General features: G+C 39.2%; 1 protein-coding gene across 5 annotated transcripts in view; it reads left to right on the top strand.

Annotated features, from left to right (window-relative positions):
• LOC121520321 (SPRY domain-containing SOCS box protein 4-like) overlaps nucleotides 1-15,879 on the top strand; it is an 85,690-nt gene that overhangs the window by 15,555 nt on the left and 54,256 nt on the right. The window contains exon 1 of one of the 5 annotated variants that reach the window (XM_041803701.1): nucleotides 7-316. The exons of the other annotated variants lie outside the window; for them this stretch is intronic. The gene's annotated coding sequence lies outside the window, so the exon portion shown is untranslated. Of the gene's footprint in view, nucleotides 1-6; nucleotides 317-15,879 lie in introns of those variants that run through there. 5 annotated transcript variants of the gene reach the window in all.

Raw genomic sequence — 15,879 nt, 5'->3', positions numbered from 1 at the left:
CTTGATTTGTTGCGTTGTATACAAGGTGGAGCGTGGAGAGAGCGTGCGTGGAGATCGATGCTATTTCAGGCATGCTGATGTGTGTATTTGTTAATAGAAAGAGTGACTCCTTCCAAGAATTCATGTAGATATTCAGTATGTGGTTGGCAACATTTCTGATGATTCAGGGCTTTAGAACGATACAGTCTGCGTTTCTATGGATAGATATGAAGGGGTGTACAAAACTTCAGGCTCATTTTTAACATGAAGCTGCAACAAGAGCAGAAAGCAGAGCTAAAATCAACAAAGACGTCGGCAACGTTTGTTACCCTTGCTGGTAAGTTGCCTCTTATTAATTTGGCCCTGGTGACACATGCTGCAGTATTGTTAGATTTTTTCCAGTATTGTGTCAAAGTTTAAACATCTCTGTGCAGTAACTCCCATAACACTACACACTACTCAACATTAAAGCTCCTGTGAGAAGTTTTGGTGTGTCAAATTTGGCGCCCCCTGTGATCAGAGTGATCGGTTTTCTTTGGTTCTCTTATCCTATAGTTGCTTATGCTGTTAAACAAGACATCCAAAATCATAACAGTATTTTTATTTATAACACCCTGATGGATTATGGCGGTACGTAGGAGTAGCATGGACTCCCTTGCTCCACCATCCAATACAGTCTAGCTACAGACCTTACATCTCTGACCCCAACTCTCACAGACCATTAATCTGAGACACTGTATATCTCAGAACAGAAATACACACCACAACTTTCAAAATAAAAATTGGAATAAACTTCTGTTTATTCCAATTTAGAGCTAGAGTTAGGGCTAAGGGTTAAGGTAACTGTTAGGATATAAGTTAAAAATCTGACATGCAAAACCAGTTTACAAAAAGTTTAATAAAGCAAACAGTCCACTTAAAGGAGAAAAGCTTGTCCTCCACAAAAACATGTTAATGTTATTGCAAACATAGCCATGTCGCACCATCAGCTGCATAAGCTATGTAGCTGACATAACTATGTAGCTAACATAGCTAATGTAGCTAAAGGTACACTCACAAAGCAGCTACATATTGACAATATGTTTCTAAGCTAGCTTTTGCTATATGTTTACCAAAGGGCACGCTTCTTAAGCGCATGTTGCTACAGTGCATGTGGCTTTAGCGCATGTGGATTTTTGCTTAAGCTAACTTTGCTATATTAGCTTATGTAGTAATGTTTATTACATAGATAGCGTAGCTATGTTAGCTATATCTAAAGCTAACAAAGCTAAAGTGATCCATTATTCGTTGAACTTATTCCAAAACAGGTCTATTCATAATTTAAACCAGGATTAGTCCCCTGACCTTATTTTTCATTTTATTTATGAAATGTTGCTTACTCTATCATTTTTACTATGAGGCTATTTCATGATGGTAACTGATAGACTTTGTGTAAGAACTAAGTTGAGTTTAAAAAAATCTAAAACTGGAAAAACGTTGTACTGGCAAATAGCTGCAGTTCCATTCTGAGATATTCTCTCAGTTGAACGGCCAGTAAGCGTGGCCACTATCTGCTCCATCTCAAAGTTTACAAATCATATCATGCTAATTGTCTTCAGACACCAGCTCTTCTAAAGGGTTTGGCACCTTTGTGCAGTTTGTGGAGATGAGATGTTAGCATCTCCCCACTCTACTGCACAGAGCATCATTCTCATCCTGAATAGGGGCAGAGCCAGGGCCCCTCTGAAAGCTGTGTGGCCTCTCCAAAATCCTTAAAAAGAATTAGCTATTTGCCTTGTCAGCCACTTACTAGCCATTTAAGCATGTACAACACTAAGCATATCTTAACCTGACTTTAATATCCTGAAGGTTAAGTATATGAAAGTGGTCTCATAATTTGTGTTTGTCTATATGTGGCTCTAAGTGGAAAAAAATTGGTGGCAGCAGGTGCTAGTCAACACAATGAAGCACTTTCCTCAGATCAAAACAAGCTACCCGTGTACACTGCTATCATCAACAAGAAAGCCTATCAGCTGTCAGCAACACAGAACGCAAAGATACTGGAATACTTTGAGTTTCTTCAACCACCAGAAAGTTAGGAGTTGGGCTTAAGTCATGCAATATGTAAGCAATGCAAAAAAACAAGGTAAAACACTACAACAACACCAACCTCCATCTACACATAACAAAAAAAACAGACTAATTAGCAGTTAGCAATTGATAGCTGAGCTTAGTATGCAGGGCCAGTGTGTGCCTATGACTTTAATTATGATGCTATGGTATCAAAATAGGCATCCATATTGTTTTATTTTTAATGGTATCACATCATAGTTTAAAAATCTAGTGTTGTGACAAGCTTACTTTGAAGTAGTTCAATAAGTTGTCATTTCTATTAATTTAAATAAAGAACAGCAAATTTTCTTCTTTTGCTGTTTGCCTTTACAACCTTTTTTTCATTGATGCTACTGTGCTCTCAGCCTCTCCTCCCTCCCTCCTCTTTTCCTTACTTATCTCCTGTCGCCTTTAATTCCCTTAATGGTCCCGAGGCCCCAGCTGGCCAGATGGGATACCCCTCTGTGTGTGTGTGTGCTTTTGTTGGGGTGAGATAGAGCAGTAAGAGTTGTGGGATAAGCTAAACGGGGATTGCCCCCGCTCACATACAATAATAGGATAGATCCTGCTTTCTATTTTTAAACATACTGTTGGTCTATATGTAACAAACACCCCTCTAATCTGACAGCTCGCCCAGTGCTGCCAGCAGTAGCATTTCTCTCAGTGTGAGTGTTTGGTCTCAGGGAGGGAGTGGGAAGGTGTATTTGTGTGGTCCTTCCTGGGACAGAGAGATAGCAGCTCTCCTTTTTGACTTCATCCTTTGTTTTGTCAGCTGCTGACCTCTGTTTCTCTTCTCTCTGTCCATGTCTCTGCTATTGTTTGTGTTCTCTTTTATTTCAGAGTAATTTCTACAACTACAACCTTCCATAACTGCAGCATCTGCCTGTGTTTTATAGTCTGACCTTCCATTTAAATAATCACTCTTTTTCTGCACTATTTTTAATGTTCATCCTTTTTCTTCCTTTGTTTGGCATCTCTTTGGTTGCAATTTGAGAGCAGTGGGGGAGCTTTCTCAGTGTCTCATTGTTTTGTGTGTCTGTGTGTGTGTGCGGATGTTCTTTCCCCTGTCAAATGTCCTGGCACAGCACGCCCTCGTTCATTTTGCACAGAGCAATTTTGGAGAGCACCATGGTGAGAGAGACGAGTGCCTGACCATTAAACATGTGCCAGTGAATGTATATGTGAGATAGGGCTAAGGGTGCTGTCATTTCCATTACTGGCCCATCATTGTTTGATGAAATGAAGAAGGAATCAGTCTGTAAAATATCAGATGATAGTGAAATGCTGCCAGTTTCAACAGTGGCATCATCATATCAGTCTTTGTGGTTATGATAACTGTATCCACCTCATTACAATATCAAACCAGAGTAAAGCAGTAAGATTTCCCATGTGAGAACTGGAAACAGATAGTGTTTACTATTTTTAACAGCAATGTGGCCCAGGAGATTGCATTGTTTTCCAGATTGCCTCTTTGGTTCAGCCTGAAATATCTCAACAACTATAGTATGGATTAACATGAAATATTGTACAGGTTTTTCATCATGGACAAAAATGTTAAGTTTAATTTAAAACCAAATAACTGGGAAAACGAGCAGAGCGTTACTCTCAATGCATCATTGAGGCAGTGGACAGGGATGCACATTCTAGTTTGTCAGCTTGATGCTAACCCATTGTGGAAATAGTCTTTAACAGAATAACATCACAGCCATAGTTATTTTAACTAATGAAACAATCTATTTGCATTAATTGCGCCTAATTGAGCTCCATAATTAGAGTATTTTTAAATCACGGTCACCTGCTTTATTGTCCTTTTTAGCACACATTGGTTAAGCCACTGCAGTGTTTTCATGCAAGCAGGCCACAGAGATGTAAAAATAGTACACTCCTGCTTCAGTCAACTGTGTTGTAGTTCAATATAGCATCACATTAGCTTTTTGATTTCATGAATTATATCTATGAACCAAATATGAGGCTTATATTATTAATTTAGGATTATCTTTATATACAATATATGCAAGTTTCATAAACTTTTATTAGACTCATCTTATTTCCAGCAGTGAACCAAAAACCCTTTGAAAAATCTCAAAGGCTCGTCACTAAGGGGACCCATGTTTCGCAAATTTCCGGGTTTTGCCTACAAAATCACGGCATGACTGCACCGTTCTGTATAGTCTCAGAATATATGTGCCAGAAGGCTGTTGCTTGTTTGATGCCTCTTGCAACACTTTTGTCAAAATACATGAAACTTTAAGTGTCCCTACTTGGTATACGCCTCCAGTTTTCACTTCAGAAATCTGGTCACCTTATTTCTACACTAGGCTCCTCCAAGTTCGAAACAATCTATTATGATCACCTCAGTAGCGTAAGAAAGGGAGGGTTTAGTCTTACTTACCTATTTGTTGGAGCTGTTCCTGTGTATGACATTTCTTTACCTTTTTTTGTGCTAAATATATAAAAATGTCATGCTAATGCACAGAGCTAATGCGACAACATTGACAACAATGTGACGTATAGGTGCTAAATATTAGCATGTTAGCACTATTCAATTCTGCAAGCTCCAAATTGTAAACAACTAACTGTATAGAGACTTATGCATTTTGTAATCCTGTATAAAAATACAGAGCTTTTTACAGTTGATTCAGAGTATCCCACAATGCTCCGTTTATATTGGAGCAGTCCTACAGCAAACAGCTGCCAACCACACACTATTCTTACATCGAAATAACAAAAAAGCAGTTGTTAATTTTATACTAAAAATGGCTAAGTGGAAAACAAGAGGGTTACTTTGAACTTCTTTTTAAAGCCATCCTTAAATAGAGGGGGAAAAAAAGTAAATTAGAAGTAAAAATTTTGATAGAGCCAGTGAGAATGTGAGGATGCTAATGTTAGTATTGAACTCCTAGTATCTGCTCTGTTTTGTACAGCCTCACAAAGCTTCTGGCATGGCTATAGCTTCATGAATATAAATAAAAATAAAACAGCTTAGGAGTACTAGTTCTGTAGATTTTTTTAAATATTTAACAGATTTTAGTGTAAAAGAGCGAAAGGAATATTAATCAACAAAGAAATACTAGATCCTAAATCTCCTCTTGTGTTTGAATCTAACCAGTTAAAAATATTAAAATTAGCTTTTGCTCTATATGTTATTCCTTCATCACAGTTTCTGACAATTAAAAGAAAAAATTCCTGTGTTGTGTGTGGCTCATGGGGGTGTGTCACGTTTCATCACACTGTTGAGCAAGCAGTTTTGATGTTAAACGAGCAAAGTGGCAGCAGCAGTGCGTCATATTCAGGCACACTTTGACTCAGTTTCATTACTGCTGGGGTTGTGAATCTGCCACCTGAATCCAGCGCTACCCTGCAGAGCTTTATGGATGGTACCGCCAAGGCTTTATTGTGCGTGTTTGTGTGCATGCATGCGCGCGTGTGTATCCATATGTTGTGTGTGTGTGTTAGAGAGATGAATAGGCTGTGTGTAGGTGTCTGTAAAGGAGTGCTCAATCACTGTAGCACCAACGGTCTTCCTTGAGGGTATCATGGATTTTAAGGTGTCAGAGCTGCAAAAAAGAAGACAAAGTAAGAGTGTGATTATTTGTGTGTATTTGTGCGTGTTCATACATCTTTGTTTTTAAATCTTTCTAAACATAACATACTTTATTTCTTGAAGAGAACTTTTAGTTTCATTTCCTAGATAAAAAGTGATGTCAAATGGGAATGTAAGAAAATCAAGGGAATTTTGGAGGTTTCTTTCTTGTTTCTATAAGAGTAGATTAACGTGAGCAGAGAAGACGTTGTGGGAAAGGGAACATGATTCATCAGGGAGACAATGACTGAAGTTCCTTGGTAAAGAGCACAGACTCTTGCGTAAGACAGAAAAGGCACAGACTGAGTGGAATACAGTTAAAGTGATACATCAGGGAAACTCAATAAACACAGAGATGAAGGTCACATCTTCTACCACACATGGATAATCAACTCCAAATTTGTTAGAGACAGGAATTTTGTGCATGTCAGTCTCTGTGCTCTGGTATGCAGCTGTGTGTGAATTTACTTGTGTTTGGTGTTTTACAGAGCGTGTTTTTCCACCAAGCTGAGCTCACATTGATTGCTGCATGGTGGACGCTGGGGCATTTGGTTGCAGGCCCAGGATAATTTGTACCAATTGAGGTGTTGTCAGCTCTGCTGCCGTCTCCATGAATTTATTGGTACAGTATGACAGAGAGAGGCAGGGATGGAGATAAATGGAGGGGAAAAAATTGAAGATAAAAGAGAAAAAATGAGCATAAAGTAGATAGAAAGTTTATTAAAAAAGGTAAGGGTGTTGGAAGACACGAAAATGGTACACAAAGACAACTAATGCACACCACTTTAAAGGTGATGTGTGTTATATGAAGTCTTGTTGTATTAAGCAGAAGAAACTTAGTAAAAAATTGACCATACATTTATAAGAAGGCCAATCTAAATCACTGTCTATTCACCTGAATATATAAAATTGTTTTATGGTCATTAACTCAGAATAAGCCTTTTATTTGTACATAAGGAGGGTGCCCTCTATGGACTCTGCCATCTTTTATTCTGGAATCTCGCATGTTTCTACAGTACCATAGAAGTGACTATATAACAGATATGCGTTTTATTTAATTCCACTAGTTGCCATGGTTACCACCATAAGTTAGCATCACAATCTAGAATCTATCAGCTACAGTGTGTCTCAAATTGCATACTTCTGTTAGTATACTGTAATACAGTACTGTACATTACTCTCTATGTAACGTGATACCATCAGAGGTAGAAAATGTGATTGGGAAAAAATTCCACCGTGACTTTATACTATTGAGTTAGAAGTAAAAAGGGGAAGCTGTTGGGTTATGTCAGCAGCACTGTAGTGTTACATTAATGTTAAAAGCCAGGATGACATCGCCAGTGGATGACCAACATTGGCCAGCATAGAAAGCAAAATGTTACCTGGCTGAGCTTGCTGCATCACGTGCCATTTCTTCAAATGCTTGTGTATTGCCGATGTGCTCTGTGATGTGTAAGATCTACTTTACATATTTTACGAGAAATCTTTTTTTTAACCATAGAGAGTGAAATATTCCCAGACTTTTGAAATTTTAGGATGTGCAGATGTTACATCAGGCACAGCCATTTCTCTCTGTTTTTCTTTTCCTGTTGATCACTTTTGAGCTTGTGCAACTCTCGACAGGGATAGTACGAATGACAGATGGCTCACTCCCAAGCATCTCAGCTTGAGAGAACAATGTTTTTCAAACACTATACCAACATGCTGCATGAAAAAAGGCGAAGAATCGTTGCATCCCTAATGCGATCATCTATCAGGATCACACTTGCAGTGCTGCCAGTCTGTTGGCCAAGTAGATCAGTAAACCAGTATCAGTATAAGATCAATGTAAGAACTTTCAAAATTTCAGCCATGAAATGGATTTTTGAAAACGGTCATCACCAGTTTAAATGCATACACTGTGTTGTAGTGCACATACAAGGCATAACTGATACTGGCATCAGAGTAGCAGAGTGATATATGACAGAAAACAACTCAGTCAAAGTCCAGTCATCAGAATGTTTTCTGAAGACTGGCAGCCAGATAACAAGCCACATGTCCCCCTTTTTTCTCGGAAATTAACATGATGCACTGTAATGAAGTAAAACAAGTTTTTTTTCAAGTTTAATGTCCGTAATAACAGCAACATACAGCGAGTGTGGTTGCTTTGCATAGCGTCATTGCTTGTTCTAAGCCCATGATGATTCAGAGAAGGAGGCTATGGTGTCAGACAGGTTCGGAGAAGCAGCTGAAAACAAGGTAGCTCCCTACACCTCTGCTAAAGCACAGCCGAAGAACTGATAAACACACTATTTCCAACATGTTCCTCACAATAAAATCTGTTTTATTTTGTTCAAGGGTTTTTTTTTTGTGAACACATAGATCAAGAAATTGTGATGTTGTCAGTAGCAGTAACCACATCAAAGCAAGAGAGAAAGGAAAATTTGCTTTTAAAATGCAATATCTGTTATAAAAACACACACTGCTATAAAATACCTTTAACATGAATGGTAAAAATGCACAGCAACAAGTTTTTGTCATATCCGACATGGTACCCCGTCCAAAGAAAAAAAAAAAGAATTGTCAAGTCATCCCGCCATTGGTTGTGATCGACATTTTCCTTCACATGTTTAACACACTTTCCTAGCAGTATCTTTAATTTTTGGTTCTGATTGATGACAAATTTTCAAAATAAAATGCACATAAAAACCCATTTCTGCTCTAAAAAGATGTTTTAGCTCCTCAAGCTTACTCTTTAAATGTTAAAGACCAGTCAAACATGGAAATACTGTTGAGAGAACACCTTCCCTTTCCATGTGTGCTCTTTCTAACCGTTTGTGTTTCTGTCTTCCTTGCCGTTCTGTACCACACTGCTGTTTCTCATCACTTGCAAGATAAGTTTAAAGTTTTTGGTCTGTATTTTGACATCCTGTTAGCAGCCAGACGCTACAGTTTATGTCTACCTCTGGCATCTCCACACTCACAGGGATTCCCTCAGTAGGAATGAATGCAAGCAATGCAGAGTGAATGGTAGTTTGTTTGATCTACTGGGTACAGCAGTTGCTATGAGGAGTTATAATATAAATGTGGGTGTCTGTTTTTATCTCTGTGTTTGGGTTTGCATGCCAGCTCTGTTTTTTGTTCACTGTGGTGCCCATATGTCCCCCCCAGCAGTGGAAAGTAGAAGAAATGGCCACTTTGTGATTCATTTTTTTAGCATCACGGGAATGAGGCAAAGTCAGTGTAAATCTGTGTGACAGTAAAGGTTTAAATAAGGTCATTGTGGTTTTAAAGTCATGAAATAATGATAAAATTTGATATGGCGGTTTGAAATTAGCACACCAACTAATTCTGTGCTTAAATCTGAATTCAGAAGGACTGGAGTAAATCGAGTTCACCGACCCTTGAAAATAAATCAAGTAGTTAATTTTGCTGACACATATTTAATAAAGAATCCCCGCCGTTCGCTAAGATTAAAGGAAAACTTCATATTTTAGGAGAAAGCTGCTGAATTTATCATGTGAAACAGAAACAGACGCATGAAATGCTTTAGCGCAGCTCATTAAATGTTAAATATTAAGTGGACTGTCTCTCCGGATGAATGTCCCTCATGTTTCAATGCTTCAGGAGTTCTTCTTTGGTGTCTGTTGTAACTTTTGCTGTAAAAAGAATGTAAATTTCTTTCAAGGGCAGTTTGACATAATTGGAAATACTCTAATTCAACTCCCTCCCCATGAGTCAAACGGAGCCGGGTCCGGCTGATCCTCCCTGTCTCCAGTCTTCATGCTAAGCTAAGATAACTGGCAGCTTGTTTGAGCGTTATATTGGGCAGAGAGGAATCTGAAAATTCTATCAATCTTCGCATCTGGATTCAGAAAATCAGTGAAAAACGGCTTAAAAACTTAAACTTCTCCCGAACATGACTTGCTAAGACAAATCCACTGTTTCATTTGTGCCTTGAGAAAACAGCTGTTTCTCCTGATGTCACAGAGTCTGCAGGTGGTTGTGGTGAAAACTGGCAGACCAGCTGATATAGGATGTTGTCTACACATTCAAGCGTACACGGACACACATCCCCAGGCCAGACATGAATGCATGAACACAGAAACAGGAAGGCTGAGTAACTGTCTAGTGTTTTAATCATGACCTTAGAGGTAACTAGTCGTCCTTTCTTGATGCTCTCAGACTCAACAACCATCATACTCACATCCTCCTGTATTTAACAAACTTTGAAAACTCACATTGTTACTCATACATTTTTGCTCAGACATACAGATTTAGATCCTCTGGAGGGAGAGTCTTTCTGTGGAAAAGCCCAGACATACAAACGTAATCAGTCTGGCCACTGAGGGTGGTGCAGGATGAGTGAGAGGTTCCACTCCCTGTTACTGTGAGGCTTCAAAGTCCGTCTGCAGTCAGAGTTTTTTGGATGGTTTTAAATGAAAACACTATGAGCCACACATTCATGCTTTTTAGAGACTGGAGCTTGTTAGTGGTACAGCAGGAGAAGACAGCCCACACACCAGGTTCCACTGTCCATCTCCTCTCATCCAGTATCAGGTTTTTGACTAGGCTTTTGGATATTTTCCCTTTTATTTCTATGGTTGCATAACAAGGATGTAAAAATGCATCCCAATACAGTTAAAAGTCTATTAGCTTTACATATAGGCATCTATCAGTTTAAATTGATTGATATGGGCAGTTACAAAAATACAAAAATGAACTTTTTTATTTATTTCTTCAGATAATTTAAATACTGTAGAAGGATCAGATTTATCCCTAAGTCACCCACAATCTCAGAAAGTATGACATTTTAAAGAATCATAATAAAATTGTATGATGTAGTCAGTATGATGTTATAATGGAAGTTCATTACTTCCCTACTGGCTACTCTAACCTTTAAGCTGCAGTTCTCTCTACCTGAGCTACCCGAGTATGCATTGATGTGGGAGACATACGTTGTATGATATTAACCTTGTTCTAAGACAAAAAATTTTATGTATTGACAATCTTAGCCAAAAAAATTACAGTACCGACAGTCTTAGAGTATGACGGCTAACCCTTTGACTGGAGGAGCCCGCTGAAAACATAGCAATGTGTATTGCGCCTGCTAACATTGAATGTCAGCTATTGATGATCACAAACAATGCTGCCGTACTGTATAACAATATATGCACAAACTGTGATATAAAAAACCCAAATTCTAAAAAAGTTGGGGCACCGTGTAAAATGTAAATACAAGCAGAATGCAAACATTTGCAAATCATAAACCCATATTTTATCCACAATAGAACTGGAAACACTGGATGCTGATACTGAGGCCATTTTACCATTTTGTGTAAAATAGAAGCTCATTTGAATTTAATGGCAGCAGAAGAAAACATGGGGGGTTCACCAGTCTGCAAAAATGGTTTCAAAATTGTGAAACAAGTGTTTATTGACATTAAGTTGTGAAGACTTTGAATATCCCACGACCTACAGTGCATAATATTATCAAGAGATTCCGAGAATCTGGAGAAATCTCTGTGTGCAAGGGACAAGGCGGAGGTCAAACTGGATGCTCAGGATCTTTGGGCCCTGGAGCAGCACTGCATTAAAAACAAGCATGAGTCTGTACTAGAAATCACTGCATGAACTTAGGAACAGATATCATTGTCTGTCAACACAGTCCATCATGCAAGTTGAAGCTGTATAATGCAAAAAAGAAGTAGTATGTAAACACAATCCAGTAACGCTGCCGTCTTCTCTGGGCCAAAGCTCATTTAAAATGGACTGAGGCAAAATGGAAAACTGTTCTATTGTCAGATTAATCAAAATGATAAGTTCTTCTTGGAAACTGTGGATGCTATGTGCTGCGGACAACAAAGGAGAGGGACAATCCAGGTTGTTATCAGTGCACAGTTCAAAGCCTACATCTCTGATGTTAAATTAGTGCATATGGCTAGGGCATTTTCAATGTTGAAAAGTATATAGAGGTTTTAGACCATCATACACTATATTGCCAAAAGTATTCGCTCACCTGCCTTGACCTGCATATCAACTTAAGTGACATCCCATTCTTAATCCATAAGGCTTAATATGACATCGGTCCACCCTTTGCAGCTATAACAGCTTCAACTCTTCTGGGAAGGCTGGGAAGTGTGCATATGAGAATTTTTGACCGTCCCACCATGCGCCTCAGCATCCGCTGACCCCACTCCGTCATTTTACGTGGCCTACCATTTGGTGGCTAAGTTGCTTTCGTTCCCAATCGCTTCCACTTTGTTATAATTCCACTGACAGTTGACTGTGGAATATTTAGGAGCGAGGAAATTTCACGACTGGACTTGTTGCACAGGTGGTATCCTATCACAGTACCACGCTGGAATTCACTGAGCTCCTGAGAGCGACCCATTCTTTCACAAATCTTTGTAGAAACAGTCTGCATGTCTAGGTGCTTGATTTTAGACACCTGTGGCCATGGAAGTGATTGAAACACCTGATTTCAAATATTTGGTTGGGTGAGTAAATACTTTTGGCAATATAGTGTATGCTCCCATCCAGACAACGTAATTTTCAGGAAAGGCCTTGCAAATTTCAGCAAGACAATGCTAAACCACATACCGCATCATCACGACTGCATGACTTCACAGTCAGAGTCCGTTTGCTGAACTTGCTATCTGCAGTCTAGACTTTTCACCATTAAAAAACATTTGGCGCACCGTAAACAAAAATTTGGCAAAGAAGAAACAAGACTGAATCCTACATTAGACAAGAATGGGACAACATTCCTCTCCACATTATTAACAGATGATATTGAAACTATAAAAAGTAGATTAAAAACATAAAACAGATTAATTTGCTTTGACCAAAATCATTGCGCTATCAGAATTTCACATTTGTGTGAGTGTGTCTTTTCCAGTGAGTAGTGCCAGGTGATCCTGTGTCATCTCTGTACCTGTCTAACCCAGCTGAAGTGAAGATGAAGGGAGGGGGGGAACAAGTGTGTCGTTTGCCTGAATGAGTTGGCTGCAGAAAAAAGAGAGAGACAGAGGGAGTGAGGGAGGGAGAGTAAGCAACAGATGGCTGAAACATGTTGCCTCTATTGGCAGCAGCAGACGCTGTGCCAGCCCTCCACCAGCCTCCTGAGAGGTTACTATGCAACGGTGACCGTGACGACACAGGTTCAGAGGTCGAGTGCCTCCTTGATGACGGCTCATAATGCCAGATTTTCGACCACATGCTGTCCCAGACAGCACACACACACAAATTGAGAATTAATGCAGTGTTAAAGTGTGTGTTTTTGGCTAAGGTTAGGAGGAGACGACTTTGAAATCTTCGTCCACCCTGGACCCACCTGCCAGACGTTATGACACACGCTGAGGCAGCTGTCTGTGTGTACACGTTAGTGCCAATCCGTGTGTGTGTGAGCGTGTGTCCGAGCATTGAACCCTCTCATGCTGAGGAGTGAACTGAGTGGTGGCAAACATTGGCTGCCAGCTGCCATGACCTCATTCACAGGCAGAGAGACGGACAGAATGAGAAAATACAAGTGGCCAAAATGAGATGGAGCTGTTTGTGTGTGGAGGGCATAGGAATTTCACACAGAATTACACCATGACCTCACTCCACAGTGTGTGGGCAGATTGGCTTGGTGGGAATATTTCTGCTTGTGTCATAGACCCCATTTACTCTCTACATTAACCATCCAATTTGGGCGATAGGATACCAAGATGAATGCACGTTGTATGTTCAGTCACACTATGCACAAATGATACGACCTGCAATCAGAACTCACTTTCCCGCCTCTTATGCAAACAACAGCCCATACATTATTTCTATTCTGCTGTGTTACCATGGCTTGATAGCCCTGCATGCTGTGTGCAATAAAGCTGTTGTCATATATAGGTATGTCAAGATTAAGGTCAAGGTGTGTTATTTCACTTTATAAAAACCTCTCACACAGCCTAATGGACAAGTCAAAAGTCATCTCCACCTTAAGTTATCAAACATTTACCTTTTTTCTATTCCGTTAAGGCCTATTCAATTCATAACAAGTTCTTTTTCTGTAGTTAAGTTCATGTCATAATCTTTGATCTTCATATAAGCAGGTTTGCATCCATGCTAACTTTGAGACAGTAAAAAAAACCTGAAATGGCACAAAAACAGCCTTAACAATAAAAGTCTGGCTGCAGACCATTTACCTCTGATGGCCCCTCTCACAGACGGTTCATCTGAGACCCCGTAAAACTTTCAAAATAAAATAAAATTAAACCTTCGTTTAGGGTTAGGGTAAAGGTAGTGGTTAGGATACCAAAAGTTAAAAGCCTGACCTGCAAAAACTGATTACAAAACGTCTAATATAGCCAGGTAAACAGTCTGATTACAGGAAAAAAACTTGTCCTCCATGAAAACACTCCAAAGCAGCAAACATAGCTTATGTAGCTCTGTTAGCTTTGTAACCTATGCAGATAGTAGAGCTATGTAGCTCACATAGGTAAACCTAAGCTCACAAAGCAGCTACGTAAGTTATATTTCTACATTACCTATGTAGCTAAATTAGCTTTAGCTACATTTGCTACAGCTCATGTTTCTAAAGCTAGCTAAGCTATGGATTATGGAGCTTTGTGGCTTACGTAGTTAATGTAGCTAACATAGCTACAGATATGCTCTCAAAGCAGCTATGTGGGCTACATAGATGTTATCATTCATGAAGTCAGTTACCCTTACTTTAGGACAGTACAGAAATCCAAAGTAAACGTAAAGAAATGACAGGAGTTCACATGATACCTCTGTATCTATGCTTTACACTTGTTCTGCTGAGACATAAATAAGCTGTTCATCTCTCTTCTTGAGGTGCGAGACGCTCTAACCAGAAGAAGCGTCATCTCAGCGTACACAGAAAAATAAATTGGTGCTCTGCGGCTTGTTGCAGCGATGCAAAGACAGGCAGCTGATAGATGAGACACACGCACATACATACACACAGAGTTGTGTCATCCACTTCCCTGTCTGCCTGAGGTGTGACTGACTGCTTTTCCTGTGAACAGGAAGCAGCAGATGCGATTCCTGGAAGAGATTACCACGTCAGTTTTACCACACACAACTATTTCTGCTTGCGTCTGTGTTTGTAAGATAATAGTTGTTGTGACTTCAAAGCTTGAAGAGGGGTTCAGGCTGTATACAATAAAGGCTTTACTATTTACAGACAAAGAGTCGTACAGGGTTTATTTATCTATATGGCTCCACATTATAATGAAAAATTAACTTACCACAGAAATCACACTCCTCTAATCTAGATAGTTGTTAGGGTTTAAATAATTGTGTCACTTGTGTATTAAATAGTGATGAGGCACAATCAACATTCATTTAAAAAACTTTTTGGTCTCTTCCTGCAAACATGACAGATGTTTTCACATTGTATTTCTGGAACAACAGCTTCAAAGATTTAAAGATGCTGTGAAAAAGTATCCCATCAGTCACTTCACAACGGGTTTTAGCTTTCCAGGTGTGTGAGAAGAAACAACACCACAGGAGCTCCACATACCCACACAGTCAGACGTGCTCACACACCACTGTGCTCCCATGCTGGCTTAGCTGATCCTGTTTTAGCCTTTGTAACACCTCTGTTACAACCTCAGACTCTGGTTCAGATTCCTCGTCCCTGCCATTACATCCATATAAACTTAGTCAAATGAACAAACTGCAATTCCAATGGCTATTCAAAGATGTTAATGTAATGTGATATCATTATATGTGACTAGCGGAAAAATTAAAAAATGCTCCCAAAACTGCCATTTATCACCAGTTTCAAATCTGATCCTGCTTCATCTTTTTAACAGTATTTCATTGTTATCTTACACTATCTCACATTATATTCTACCTCTTTTTCTCCTGCTACCTCTCCTTCAGCCAATTTACTTCTGTTAATGCTTCCTTCACTCATTCACGGAGTCAAGAGGTGGGGATGAAATGAGTCAAATTTAAAGGGAAATTTGATCAAGTCAGTGATTTGATAGTAGTATCACATGAGACTAAAAGATAATACATTGCATAATCATGAAATTTCCCCTAACCCAACTGGAATTGAGCCCATTAAAGAAGAAATTTCACAGAAAAAAGAAAAATAATAACTGAAACTTCTCTCCACGTTTCAGATAAGTCTAGTTTAGATAAAACACAAACCTGCCTGCTGTTGTTCTGTGATATCACATACTATAAAAGCCTTATTTTGAAAGTTAACCATTAGTCAGGTTGACTTTTTCAAC

Source organism: Cheilinus undulatus, linkage group 13 (genome assembly GCF_018320785.1).
Source record: "Cheilinus undulatus linkage group 13, ASM1832078v1, whole genome shotgun sequence".
NCBI classification, from domain to species: Eukaryota; Metazoa; Chordata; class Actinopteri; order Labriformes; family Labridae; genus Cheilinus; species Cheilinus undulatus.
The sequence above is the reverse complement of the archived record's forward strand: the minus strand, read 5'-3'. Positions and strand labels throughout refer to the sequence as shown.